The sequence below is a fragment of the Coenobita brevimanus genome, chromosome 110 (genome assembly GCF_032717465.1).
Source record: "Coenobita brevimanus isolate Jiangsu-jjx chromosome 110, ASM3271746v2, whole genome shotgun sequence".
Lineage (NCBI taxonomy): Eukaryota > Metazoa > Arthropoda > Malacostraca > Decapoda > Coenobitidae > Coenobita > Coenobita brevimanus.
In genome coordinates this window covers 48,225,031-48,240,542 of record NC_137063.1, presented here as the reverse complement: position 1 = coordinate 48,240,542, position 15,512 = coordinate 48,225,031, and positions in this window count along the sequence as shown.

The window sequence follows — 15,512 nt, the reverse complement described above, 5'->3', positions numbered from 1 at the left end:
GCGCAGTACTCTGTCTGAATGTAGTAATGAGCAGTGAATGGGATTTTTTTTCCACAAAGTCCAAAGTGAATCACAGAAAACTTGCGTGTAATCTGTTGCAATCTATAAAACTAGTTTGACCATTTCCAGTAGTTAACTGTATGGTACCAGTAATATGGAAAAATATTAATATTTTGGAACATATTCCAGACCTAGGCAAACTTAGTTTATTGGGTTTGGTAACTAATTAACTTCAGTGTCCTGTCCCTGTTTCATGCTAATAAATTTGGTATTACCTACACAGAAGTGGAGTGATAGAGGTGAGAAATATCAACATAAGTATCTGCTGAGGTATAAGAAATGAGCCATACATCCATTCACTTATCACTCAGGCCTTGAAAATTCTTGACTGCATATTTGGTAAAAGCCCGTGACTGATTAAATTTGATTGAACCTCTCCTTTGATGATGTAGTTGTCCAGGATCAGGTGGACTGTGGAGCATGATGATTCTCAAGATAAGACTTGATGAAAGGAAGGAATGGGTTAGAGATGGTAGCATGTTGGTAGGTTAAGTTGGTGTGAAAGGCAGGTAGTACGTGGATTTGGGGTTGAGAGGGAGCCCAAGGTGGGTTGGAGGGTGAGGGGGGAAGTTTGATCCTTGGTGCATGACCTAGGCATGTGATCAATAGAGGCTACTGTTTAAACTAAATGGACATTTGGGAGTATTTTCAACGCTTATACAGTATATAGTTAAATTTGTCCTTGAAAATTTTAAGGTCATTTATTAGCCCCTGTCGTGGTGATTCTTTGTGAGGTAGTTTACTTTAAGTCACTGTTTTCTAACTTGTGTAACTTTTACTTTGTGAGGCTTGCAGCATGGCCTGTGCAGACCTTCATATTGCCTCTTATGAGATCTGCAGATCTGTAAGGATTAAGAAGTGGTGTTTGACAGCAGGAAGACAGGTGCCTTTGAGGAAAGGGAAGGTCTGTATCATTCATTTTAGAGGACTGGTTTCTTCTGAGTGTTCATAGAACTGTCGTCTGACCAGGTGGGGGTGTGACTGTAGAGTCAACTAAGGAATTAGATTAATTGCTCTGCCTGAGGAGCATGGTGTAGGAGAGAGCCTTACCACCTTAACCTGTACTAATGGTCCTGTAAGGTCCGCAGGCCCTCTGTGGCACTTTGGGCTACTGATTGGGATACCCTGAGGCAGTACTTATTTTTTTACTACTACAACCGTGGCTAAGAGCCATTTGAATGTGCCTTGTGCATTATGAAGGTTATTCTTTTGGGCATGGAAGTCAAGGATGATGGATGTATGGAAGGATAATCGCACTTGTTCTACTGCTGTCCACGAAAAGGAGAAGCATATGAGAGTACTCACCATCCCACCACTGAATCTCATCTCTTATGTTACTGCATGTAGTTATGCTAAGTCTGTTCTTTACCCTGATGTGAATAATTTTGTTCACACTGAATTATGTGAATTCTCTGACTCAGATTCTTCCCACTCGGACACTCTTCCAAAAATCTTTAACAGTTTTACTTTTCTTCCCCTTTCATTTTTGCTTTGATGGCTTTGTAGCTGTTTTGTTTACTGAAAAGGCAGAACTATTCTCCCAGACTTTCTCCACCATTTCCACCATAGATGATTTCGGTGCTGTTTCTTCATCTTTTCCCCACTCTGACTTCATCATGACTGGCATTAAAGTTTCATCAGTTGATGTACTGTACGTTCTAACCTCACTGGCCTTAGTGCTAACAAGGCGTATGGACCTAACAGGATCCCTTCTGTTGTTCTTAAGAGATGTACATCTGTACTCACACCCTGACTGGTGAAACACCTCCTCTGTTTAGTTGTACCTTTCCTTCTTGCTGGAAGTTTGCTCTTTTTCAGTCTGTCCTCAGGAAAGGTGACTGTTCCCTGCCGTCCAACTACCATCCAGTTGCTTAAAGATCCTGTATTTATAACATTTTTTAATTGATTCTTAATAAAATTTTAAAGCACCATTCCTATCATAGTCATCTTACAATCGCCAGTATGGGTTCGCCAAGGAATCTACTGGCAATCTTACCTTCCTTTCAGACTCTTGGTCATCTTCATGTCAGGGCTTTGGTGAAAAGCTTTGCCATTACACTTGACGGATGAAAGGCATTCGATTGAGTTTGGCACAAATCTTACAATTTCCAAACTGCCATGTAATATCTATCTATCATGTCTAGTCCCAGCAATTAGAAATTTCGTTCAACTTAAATATACATAGAACCTAAGTCAAAAGATAAAAGAGAACTCCACAGTAAACTGTAACACCTAAAGAACTTCGAACATACCGCCAATGCATGTCATGTACAACGCAGTCAAATGAGACTATAATTTGTACTTCCCATCAATTTGTAATTGTTTTAATGCAAAGACTAAGACAATATTTATTAAGAGCTGTGTGAAGGAGCCGCTTGAATAATTTTGCAAGCTTGGCTAAAAGAAAATATCTACAGAGTCTCTGTTGTACATTAGGCGGGAAACCTTACCAAGTTTGTTACAGGAAGGTCACTGTTGTTTTCAACTTTTTTTTTTTCTTTTTTAAATGAGAAATATTCCGACTATTCATAGTTAAAGTTACTCCGAGTGCTTTAGCGTGAGGGGCAACCGTCATCTGCGCAGGACGAGAGAAGTAGCAGCGTGTAGTCTGTTAGCGGGCAGTTTATATTTTGTTGTGGTGTCCTGCATTGAAATGTCATCCCTCCAAGTTTATGCATACTTGATGTAGTCCATGACAACGCTGGTTGGAAGGAAGGTGAGTGGATTCAGTTTCACGCTAAATTTCTCGACTGACGCCGCAGATAAACTTCCTTGTAAATATCATGATGGTGTTTTCCAGTCTCCTGTAGGCTAACTGCTTAATATCAGTAAATCAATATGCACCAGAAATTCAGTGTGAGGTGCGGATATATCCCAGTTTCCGAAAAGCTGAGTTATAAAAGGATCACGAGACAGTTAAGATTTAAACACATTAGGCAAGACTAACAACAGATATGATTGAGCTTGTAAACAATAGGAGCATTTTTACATATTTGATTAATTTCTAAAGAACCGGTGTACATATGAATAATATCAATGCCCGTCTTATTTGTATAAATTTTGCGCAGAATTTGTGGTTTCTTCATTTTAGAGCAGTTTCTTTTGTTGGCTTAAATGCCCATGCTTATTCAGATTGTTCATTATATGATTGACTTCTTCCTTCCTCTTCGAACTTAAATTCAACTCCCTTCTCTCAACCGCATTAAATATTGTTAAGAAGTGAGATTTGCCAGCTGGGTGCTCGAGAAGCTTTTCGGCGTTTCGTGTACGGTACAGAGCTTCGTGCCCCACCCTAGCCGCAAGTTTAGGTTTGTCCTACTATAGACGACCTTCGCTGGCACTCGCAAGGAGGAAGGCAGGCCCTGGGGCACTCTGTCTGAGGTACCACACGGGACGAAGCGTCCCCATCCCCCAGTGCTCTCACCGGGACAGGAGTCCCAGACCCTACGGCTGGAGTGCAGTCTCGGTCGAAGCTGTGGCAATAGCCAGGAGTGCCCGTCGGGTGCCCTTTCCCCGCCGCCAGGGTCTGTAGTGCCTAGAGGAGCCTCCCCCGACTCCTTGTGCTCCCCTGTCTCTTGTAGGAGTCCAGGCAGTGCCCAGTGAGGCTGCCTGACGGAGGGAAAGTCCCCCGGACCTCCCCCGCCCACCCCGGGCCAGAGTTTCGGCTGGGCCTCCCCGCCCCGCCAAGCAGGAAAACCGGCCCTCAGCCGCTTTCCCTCTGCAAGTCCCCAGGCTCCTGCAGAGGAAGTTGCCTCTTGCTCCACCCACCCTACCTGTGGCAGAGCGAGGAGCCCCTCTCCTTGTCTCTCTCCTCGAGAGGGTGGTTTCTGCTCCCTTTCAGGAACCCCACCAGAGACCAGATCGGGTGTGACGTCCCCGAGGCCAGGTGCCCTGTTCCTGCAGCCCCGCCCTCCCCAGGTGCAGTCAGACTCCTCCAGGATGAGAGGTCACATCCCAGCCCTGCTGACTCCTCCAGCCAACAGGACCACAGTCCCCAGAGTCAGCGGGCCTCCTCCAACACCCGCTGCAGTAGCCTGGCCTCCCCCAGTGATCGTGGCCACAGGCCCTCCCTGACAGTCACCCTTGCAGGGCGAGACGGTAGCTCAGGCAGGGCACCGCCCTCCCCACAGCCGACCCTAGGCCTGGGCCTCCCCATGTCTGCTCCCAGTACCCCGATGATGACTAAGGGCCAGTGCCATGTGGCACACCTCCTGGCCCTCTTCAGACCTAGCCCAGAGAGCCCTGCATCACCCAGGGCTTCTACAGAAAGAGAGTTGCCCGTCACACCACCCACCAACTCCTACGGGACTCATGGCTATCCCACAGGTGACCTACCCTTAGAATACACTCCGGATGGCCCACCACCAATGCCCAGCTGCCACCTGCGGTTCCTGGCGCAGGGCCTCCTGCCGCCCATGACCTGAACATTTCTCTCCGTCTGTTCTGTGAGTAAAAGACTCTGAGGTTGTTTGTTCCTTAGTGTCTGGGAAACCCCTACCCCAGTGGACCCGCCCCCTCGCCCCAGTGTCTCCCCCCCCCCCAGTGTTACCTCCCCGTGTGGAATAGTGAACTCCCCACCAATAAGCTCACGTGCAGAGTGCGTGGTGCTAGGCCATGGACCGCCCCAAGTGTGACTATTCCCCCCCCCCCCAGTGTTACGTACGAATAGACATCATCAGTGCTGCACCCCTTCCTCCCCTTTTGCTTTGGCCATATGAAGTGAATAGAAAGTGATACATGAGGTATACTTCCAACTTCCTGTCTCATAAGGAAGGCTGTATCACCACTCCCCCCCCTCTGCCTCCACACGCGGATTGATCGTGAATGCTATATTCTTTCGTCCTATGTAACGCACACATAGCATAAGGATGGCTAGGGTATCGTCTGTGTCACGCAAATGCATATAACAAACATATGAGGCCGTTTATGTTACACAAATATATATGTAAGGACTAGAGCATATACTGTCGTCTGTGTCACGCGTTTGGGTATATTGAGATATACTTGACTGTCTTTGTTATATACCTGGGACCAAGCGCACCTGGTGTATTGTGTGAACCATATGTACGACACTGTGTGGAAATTATCCTATGTAAGGAAAGGTAGAATTCTGTGTAAAGGTCAGACTCGCAGAACTAGGTGGAGATATTTATTTTAAAGGGTGGCCTTCCGAGATTATCTGGTTATTATATGTTCCATAGTTTTGATCACGGGTGTATGTGTAGTTGTCTTTTGTTAATATATAAGTGTGCCTTTGCCAGTTGCGTTTGGACTTTCCTTCCTTGTCTGTGACTGACCCTGTCGAGAACAAAGAACCCAAGGTCTCACTATACCTGAACCCGAGAAGTCGGGACTCAGAATACGCTGCATACCAGTGTTATAGGGAGTTTCCTTCACCAATTGGAAATGCCATAGAGAAGACCTGTCCGATTTGTGGATATAATGTAATAGAGCACACTGAAATAAACGACAGATGTGGGTTCAATGAAGGAAAATAAATCGCCCTTAGTTATTGCACCATTACTATCTTCACTGAACTCACAACTCATGCTTGTCGTACTGTGATTTAAAGGGTATACAGTACAGTACACTAAGTGTTGAGAAGCGAGATTTTCTAGTTAGGTAGTCTGGAAGTTTCTCACTGATTCCCGATGTTTACTGCAGTTTCGGTACGAGTCAGAGTTGCCAGTTTGCCTGCTGTTTGTGAGCGTAGTTGTTTCGTAAGTTATGCATTAATTTTGTGCTCTAATTTTCTCAATAATGTTTTATTTATGTGATTGTTAAATTATGTAGTTTGTATGCCAAATAATTTAAGAGTGTTATGCAGTGTAAGAAAACTCTGGCATGTTTCGGATGTCTCCGAGTTGGTAACTGTTGTAACCGATGCTCTCTCTCTGGAATACACCAGAACCGTGGAGAAATGTAGATCATTTTAGCACAATGCAAGCATATATAAGGATGGGGAAGAGACTAGAGCAGCGTTTCTTAACCTTTTCCGACCTCTGCATCCCCCGCAGTAAGGCCACACAGTCCAGCACCCCCTTACATCTAGTTAATGGGACTACAGTTGCTACGCTGCTTAAGTTACTACACTGCTACAAGGATAAAGTAAAGCGACGTACTCCTTGACAATTCATTTTATACATTCTCCCAAAATAAAATATCAACGATGTCAATACTAAGCAAAACCAATATATGTTGCATTTTCCAGCACCCCCTGGGTGCTAGCACCCCAGATTAAGAAACGCTGGACTAGAGCAATTTCAGTCGGTTTTCAGTTCAATTTGAGTGTAGTGCAGTGTCAGTGCAGTGCAGTTTGTATATTTTCGGTGCTTGTGAACACAGTGAAGTGTTGTTGGCAATCAGTGAAGTGTTATTGCAGGTTGTATACTTTCGGTACTTGTGAAAATAATGAAGTTGGAAAGCATTAAGTACAATTTTTTGGAAAATAAAGACTGAAGTTAAGAAGCCAGTATTTATTTTCGCCTCCACTGATCTTGTGTGCCATACAAGGAAAGGCTGACCATAGGTAGAACAGTAGGGTTGCCATATCTGAATAGTCAAAATACCGGACGCCACCGCTGAAAGCCTTGCTCCCCCCATCCCTAAGTCCCCAGCACACTCTTTGGGATAAATAATTAGCATCCGACAAAATATCGCCATAGCTGTACGCTGCTGTCGGTAAATGTTAACCCATATCATGTACCGGTACATATTTAATTTCCGGTTTACTTAATTTACACACTTCCTTTTGCAGCCTGACGATTTTTTTTAAGCTTATGAGAGCAGTTTAGTAGCGCAGGAGTTAATGAAGAATTTCTCGAACCCGTCCATTAAAAAAGAAAAAAAATCCCCGTAAAATCATTAAGTGATAGCAAGAATAAGTTATAAAAGACGTTATCACAGTGGCGGAAAAGAGGAAGAGGAAAGCCTGAAGTGAGAGAAAAACACATACCAGTATCCACATTTTTATTATTGTCTACACACACAGATATGTACAGTGAAGGGTGGTGTAGAAAACGAGATGCACACAAGCTTATGTCTAAACTCGGAGGAAAAAAAAAAAAAGTAATGACGTTCTGTACACTCCTATATGCCACGCCGCCGTATCAAAACATCAGCATGGGTGTTGTTCCAGAAGTCATTCGCTCATAAATAAGGCTACTCTTGCAGATTTTAACCCTTTCAGCCTGAAAACGTATTTTGTATTTTATTCATACTACCACAGAACATTTTATGCAACTAAGGAAGGCAGGTCCTAATAATGAGTGGGTTAATTAAGACTTTCTGGCCCCCCGTTTCAAAGTCTCTTCCCAGCTGAATAAGATAGTTTGAAGATAGAGGAGAATGAAAAAACACATCGGAGTGAAAAGGTGAATAATTTATTCTCAGTTTTCGCATAATTTTACGAATATACTCCATTCATACATATTCTAAGCGTTCATGAGTGTTCTTTCATTTATACATAGTCTTAGCATTAATGAGTGTTCTTTCATTTACACATATATAGCCTACTGTAAGCGTTATTGAATGTTCTTTCATTCACATATTTTAAGCGTTCATGAGTGCTCTTTCATTCACATATTTTAAGCGTTCATGAGTGTTCTCTTATTCACACTTCTGTTCTAGGCATTCGTGAGTGTTCATTTATTCACATGTTCTAAGCAGTAATGAGTTTTGTTTCATTCCCACTTATTCTGAGCGTCCTTGAGTGTTCTTTTATGCACACATTTTAAGCGTTTATGAGTGTTCTTTCCACTTGTACTCTAAGCGTTAATGGTTGTTCTTTAATTCACACTTGTAGTCTAAGCGTTCATAAGTAAATTCTTTTTCACAAGGCTGTGCAGACATTGCGTGTTTTCGTAAGTCAGGATCATTTGACTTCAACTTAACTTCGTCTTGACATTCGGCCGAAAGACTAATTCGAATAAGATTAGCAGTTCTGAATGGTCAGGTTAGTCTTTAACTTGGACACGAAAATTAGAAGGTTCCATAGGTATTTTAACTATCAACTGACTTCCACTTGACTTAAGTATTGTCTTTGTAAGTACACTTCGAACCTTCTTATGATAACGCTATGTCGCACCGCGCATTGGCATGATTAAGTTCTCTCAGCTCTGTGACGTCCAGTGATTTTACTGTTATAGCGATACAACACAGACTCAAGTGGTCGCAAAGTGAAAGTCAAATTGGACATGACGTTTAGCAGCTGTCAAAAAGCACATCCCTGATGTCCGATTAAAAATATTCTACTTTTTAGGAAACAAAATTATAGAGTTTGTTGATCATATGCACCTGGTCTAGATACAGTCTCTCTCTCTCTCTCTCTCTCTCTCTCTCTCTCTCTCTCATGAGCAACATAGTGGTATACCCTAGGGAACCTCTTTACACCGGGGGTCCTTCATTGCTGTGAAGAAACTCGACTCTAGTGTTGAGTCGTATAGGTTAGAATTTTCCAACTCTCGTCAACCCAGTCACTACAATAACATTTTTTTCCCGGCTAACGGTTTTATTTATCACATGAGAAGATGATAGAAGACAGTTTCTAGCCTCTTCGCTGCGAGAGGTTACCAGAGTTAGATGAAATTGTCTAAGTAGCTAGAATAGAAGACGTCATTGTAGCGAGGTTGGCAATTGCCAGTTTTCGGTATTCCTGTCAGTATCTTCACATCCCGCGAAAATCGTGATGAATAATTACCATCCACTTCCATTCACGGTATTTTCATTAATTATAGGCTCAGCGGATGAAGGAAAGCCTGCCTAACCAAAATAAATAAATAAATGAATAACTGATAAAGTTTATCAGTGCCGTAGCTTCTAGTAGTCATAAAACTTGCCTTACAAAAGAAGCATGATAACTGTGATAATAAAGTAGACGTTTCTGGTAATGATGTATTCACAAATGAGCAATGCGCCACAACACACCTTTGAGCCAGTTCAGAATTCTCGGATAAAGTGTTTCAAACTGTTAGGTACTACCAGTGAGCTACTATATAGGCTTTCCTAAATGTCACTTGTACCAAGTGTCCATGTTTCCTGTTGACCTAAGGCGTATTGATGAAGGTATAAATAGAAAATAAATAAATGGTTCTCTTCTTTCTGTGCGTGAACCGTGTTTTGCCATGAAGATATTTTCGCAAGTTATGCTGTTGTTAACTGTTCAACATCAGTTACAGCATTACTGATGCACTGTATTTGTGCTTTCATGTGCTGTACTATAATGTCATAATCTATAGCCTGGATTTGATTATATGGGATGTTCCTAAGGCCTTTGAGAGTCTAGGATCCTCCTGATTTTTAAGTAGGAAAGAAAGGGGAAAATTGATGAATAAGGATTGTTCATGTCAGTTTCTAATGTTAATATCTGTTTCAATTTTCATTTTTGTTGCAAGAGATAAGTTGTGTTTTAACATTCGTGTTTATTACACGAGTACCTTTCATATGGTTACGGACTAGGCCAACCATTCTATCTCGGGTGTACTATATATGCATGTACAGAATGCATGTAGCGGCCGGCTAGTATTCATCCTCAGTATATGATTCCAAAGTATAAAATGTCAAGATTTTTTGAATATGTTAATTGCTTCCACCCATTTTCCTGATTGATATTAATGGTTACTGTGTGAAAACTTTATTTTACGTAAAGGAGGTAGCCTAAGGTGATGCATTTGCTTCTAAAGTAGGTACGCTGATGAGTAATTCTAAGCTTTTTTCCTGTTAATGTGACCAGGATGTGTGTGTGTGTGTGTGTGTGTGTGTGTGTGTGTGTGTGTGTGTGTGTGTGTGTGTGTGTGTGTGTGTGTGTGTGTGGTGCTTATAGAGAGATGCGTGTGTTGAAAATTATGGCAACGAAATAGTATTCTGAAGATGCTAAGTATACATATAGCTAGTACATGACTTTGTGTTTCTACTTAGTTGTATGCACATATATATATATGAAGGGTGGATGGTGGATGAAAAGCTAGAGAGAGAGAGAGAGAGAGAGAGAGAGTTAAAAGCAAGATGAAACAGTTGAAAGATGAATGCCAGAGAGTAAAGTGAGAGAGAGGAAGGAAGGGATAGTGCGAGGTAAGAGAAAAACTGGGAAAGATGAATGGGCGAGAGAAAAGAGAGGGAAGAGGAGAAAAAGTTGGGTGGTTGAGAGAAAATGGACAGAAAGACGAAGGAAGGAGCAAAAAAGAAAAAAGAAAAAAGAATAAGGGAAAGACAACAGAGAGAGGGTAAGAGAAAAACGAGTAGCCGAGAGAAGTGTGGAAGAGAGAGGGAAGAAAGGAAGTGTGGGAGGCAGGAAAGATGAGAGGAAGATGGATGGGAATGAGAAAAGGAAGAGAGAAAGATTGGTGGAGGAGATAAAGAGAAGAGAAAGACATAGGGATGAGCAGGACAGAGAACTAATAAGGGAGAGAAAGGCGAGGCAGGGGAGAAAATGTGAAAGACGGATGGGAGAGAGAAAAGGAGAGAGGGAGGGAGGAAACGGATGAGAGGGATAGAGTGCCAGTAAGAGAGAGAAGGGAAAGGCAGGAGAGAAAATGTGAGAGAAAGACGGATGGCGGAAAGAAAAGGAGAGAGGGAGGGAAGGAGGGGTGAGGGATGCTGGTGGGTGGCTGTTAATAGTAGAAGCGTCACTCAGGGGAAATCTGGACGCCGCGAGGTTGTGTTACCCGCATAAGTTGTGGAGGGGAAGGCAGAGGAGGGGGGAAGTGGGGAAGAAGGAGGAAGGGAATAGTGGGGAAGAGGGAGGCTTGGGAAGGGGAAGGGAGAGGAAAGGAAAAGTGGGGAAGAGGGAGGCTTGGGAAGGGGAAGGAAGAAAAGTGGGGAAGATGGAGGAAGGGAAAAGTGAGGAAGAGGGAGGCTTGGGAAGGGGAAGGAAGAAGGGAAAAATGGGAAAGAAGAAGGCATTTGTAGGGGAAGTTAAGGGTTAGAAGGGGAAGATGAGCGATAGGAGGGGGATGATAAGGGATGGGAGGGGAAAATTGGAACTCGATAGAGGAAAAATAAGTGTGGTAAGGGAGGAATGAGGGAAATGGGGGATGGGTAGGGGAGAAATAGGGAAGAGTGAGGGATGCAAGAGGATGAGGGATGGGAGGGTAAAATGAGGGGTAGGTAGGGAAAAGTTGGGGAAGGGAGGGAAAGTGGAGGGTCACTGAATGGTGGCGGGAGTAAGGACAGAACGAGGGATGATTGGGATAGTGAAGGATGAATGGGATAGAATGAGGGAGGAATGGGGAGTGGATAGGAAGAGGTGGAGATGAGGAATGAGGTGGATGTGGCTGAAAAAGTGGAGAGGTAAAGAGATACGTTTTTGAGATGGTTGTGGTAAATTAAGCGGTGGTGGGTGGAAGGGTGGAGGAGGTGAAGTTAATATGGGGAAGAGGTAGGAGGAAGAGGAGGAGAGGGAAATGTGGAGTGGGAGGAAAGGGTCGTCAGTGGGAAAGAAGAAGAAGGAGGAGGAGGAGAAGATGATCGTATGGGAGGAGGAGGAGGAAGTGGAAGAGGAGGAGGAGAAGGAGGAGGAGAGAGTCATGCGGAGAAGAGGAGAGGAAAAGGAGAGAATCTTGTGGAGAAGAGGAGGCAAGTGGAGAAGAGGAGGACGGGAAAGAAGATGGAGAAGGAAGAGAGGATCGTGTAGGGAAGAAAACCAGGGAGAAGTACATAAGGATCACATGAGAGTACAGGTAACAGGACGCCTATTTGAGGTGAAAGCCTATTAGTATCAAAGGGTAAAGAGGAAAGCTTAGGTTACTGTGCTGGGGGGTATGTGACTGGATAGGATGGATGACTGGACGAGAAAAGGATGTGGTGAAGTGGATAGCTTACAGAGGTTGTTGGAGTGGCCGTGTGGATATAGTGATATGGAATGGGAGAGTCGAAACAAGGATGTGGAGAGGTGGATAGTTTGCAGAGGGTGTTCGTTTGGAAGAGTGTGGATGTAGTGATGTGGAATGGGAGAGTGGAGACAAGGATGTGGTTATATGGATAGTTTGCAGAGGGTGGTGGTGTGGAAGGGTGTGGATATAGTGATGTGAAATCGATGAGTGGTGACAAGAACGTGGAAATATGGATAGTTTGTTGAAGGTGATGGTGTGGATGTGATGATGTGGAATTGGGGAGTGATCGAGAGGATGTGGAGACGTGGATAGTTTGCAGGTGTTGGTATGGATGAGAGTGTGGATATGGTGATGGTGATGTGGAGAGGATCATGTGAAGAGAGAGAGAGAGAGAGAGAGAGAGAGAGAGAGAGAGAGAGAGAGAGAGAGAGAGAGAGAGAAGTGTAGAAGGGAAGAACAGAAATATGGAGAGAAAAGCCAGTCTAGAGGGAGAGGAAAGGAAAGAGGGGAAGGAGAGGGAAGAAAATAATTGTACAAGGAATTAAGAGAAGTGCGAAGGAGAGGCTAGTCCACTGGGAGAGAGAAGGGAAGAGGGAGTAGAAGGAAGAGGAGGAGAGAGAAGGGAGGAGGGAGAGGAAAGAGGAGGTGGAGAAGGAAGGGGAGAGGGGAATGGGCGTGAGAGGGAGGGATATGATTGAGTGGGAGAGGCCTAGAGGGTGGGGCCTGAGGGACTTGGAGGGGCTCTGAGTAGGAAGAGGTGGGGGGGGGAGGTTGGAGGCCAAGATGTATGACGAGGGTGGGAGGTGGGAGGAAGATGGAGGAGGAAGTTGTAGTGAGGATGAAAGGAATGTGATGAAGAGGAGGAAGATGTGTGGGGAAGATGGTGCTGTGTTGGAGATGAGTAGAGGGTGGTGTGTGGAGTGGAAAGTAAACTAGATGAGAAGGGAGCGGAGGAGGTGGGGAAGATCTTGTGGAAGAGAGGAAGGATATGTGAAAGAAGAGGAAGCAGGAAAGGTTAGACTGAGAAAGAAGAGGTGAAGAAGGAAAAAAAAATCACGTAAATTAAGACAGCGATCACAGATGACATGCCAAAAGAATTTTCATACATAAGTGTTGAGTGATTTGGTGATAAATGTGAGTGTAAATGCTAAAAATTAAGAGTGAACAACATAGAAATGATCAAAATGTAATATTGTACTCAAAGATATAACATGGGTGGATGATGATGGAGTGTGTGTGTGTGTGTGTGTGTGTGTGTGTGTGTGTGTGTGTGTGTGTGTGTGTGTGTGTGTGTGTGTGTGTGTTAATCAGGTAAGCTTCCCTGGCTGGATAAACTAACTATCTTCAGCCTTATGTTGGTGAGCAAAGTCTGGATGATATTACAACCGCTTATGATGCCTCTTAGACAAGCTTGGCGGATGAAAAGAAAAAAAAAATCGATGGATGAAGCTCTTTGGGAAAACCACATGCGCTGGTGGGTGAAAAAGAAGCACTTGTTGGTTGATAGCCGGGTGAAGGATAGTGTGGTTTAGTGTTGCTGCTAAAAAAAATAAACAGGATGACATTGTGTGACTGCTGAGTGAAAGCTAACATTATTTACAACAGTCAGTTTCCTTGCGGGGTGAATTCTTAGCATGATTTACAACATTGTTAGCTTTTTTTTCTTTTTCTGCATTTGCTGTAAGTGATGGGGTAGATTCATGGTCTCACTGGATGAAGAGAAAGTTGATTTACAGATTTACAAAGCTAACATAGTGAACGTCGATGCATTTGAGGGATGGAGTGGTGCGTTGTACAGCAGTGATTGAACGGCCTTGTATGTGATGGATGAATAAGGAAGGATGAGAACTAGCATGATTTATAAGATGTCTCTGCTCTTGCTGGATGAGAGTGGTGGATGATATAATGATGGATGAACTTTTCTGCTTTGCTCGATTGAGAGAGCAAGGATGATTTTGTGTTCTTGGATGAAAGCAAACATGATTTACAAGATGGTTAACTTTACTGGCGGATGAGAGAGGGGTGGATGGTACAGTGATGGATGAACTTATTTTCCTTTGATCAGTAAAGAAACAAGAATGATGATGATGATGATGATGATGATGATAATGATGATGATACTTATTTGTGCTGCTTAATAACTAACATGATTTACAGTATTAGCTTCTTTGCGTTCGGTGGGTGAAAGAGTGGTGGGTGATTAATGCCTGGATGAACTGCGTAACTTCTGGCTGAAAAAGCAGAGGTGACTTGTTTTTTGCTTGGGGATTAATATAGTGATTTTTAGCCACAGGTATCTTTCTCTGCATTTGTTGGATGAAAGAGTAAAGGATGAAATGCTAACTTTCGATGGATGAAGGACCAAGGATGATGCATTTGTTGGATGATAGAGTGATGGGTGAACTGCTAGCTGTCGATGGATGAAGGAACAAGGATGGTGTTATGTTTTTCTTTGACTTCTGTACAATAGACGTAGAGGAAGGTGTGGCGGATGCTGACAGTGGCAGTGAACTTCCTCTGATGGTTGGATGAGAGGTGATTGACAGTGATGGATGACGTCTGTACCTGTTGGATGAGGTTGCAAGGATGAATTGGTTTGTTGGTAGCATGTGTGAGGATTTGATGAACATATACAACAATAATATATTCTAAAACTGTAAAATGAAAAGCAACATTGATCTGATGATACGCTAACTAAAAAAAAAAAAAATAATACGAAACTCGTATATAACGTAAATTCTTGGGGCCCGTACTCTAGGTCGGTTGAGGAAGCACCCAAACACCTTTTCTTAGCGATTTATTTCTGCTTATTACACCTGAATGTCCACCTGCATGTTATATAAATCCTTCCAGGATCGCCCTACTCTGCATAAATAACTTACAGAAAGGATATTAACCAGCTTTATCCAAAAATAAATAGCCCGGGAAGGGGTGTTAGGGAGCTTCCTTAATACCTCCCTTGGTGAATGTGCTGCTGGAATGAGGTAGGGTAGAGCTGGGATAGAACCCGCTCACCGGAACGAAATCTGCCGGAATTAGCTTAATAAGGGATTAGAACTTGTAATTTTCACTTATCTTCCCCCCCCCCTCCTAGCCTTGCCCCCCCCCTCCTCCCCCTGTTTCCCATTCTTAATCCTGAATAATTCGCTGGAATTAACCACCTGAATTACTGGGAAAATTTTAATGGAATGATAAAATTGGAACCAGACTAGGCCGGAATCCCATTCCCCCCCCCCCCCAAAAATGAGAAGAAAACATAAAAATGAAAATGCTACCTTGCTTACCTGAACCGGATCAGAACAGGTATTCACAACTAAATCCCATCTCTGATTACGGGCCTTGATGAACGGAAGGCAGTGGATTCTAACTGTTTGTGACTGAAGTTTGGTTTGAATGACGTGTGCAGGTTGACCAAAAAAAAAAAAAAATCGTCAATTGTGGATTCTTTGATGGATGAATGACTGCAGTGAGTGGGGTTTTTAATGAGTGAAAAATAATAGGAAATCATAGGTAATGTTTGCAGCTGTTGCCTCGTGACTTATTTTCTTTATACTTTTTTTTTTTTTTTTTACTGATTACAAAGTGGATGGTGGTTTTCTATAAATGAAAGCTCTTGCGGCTGAA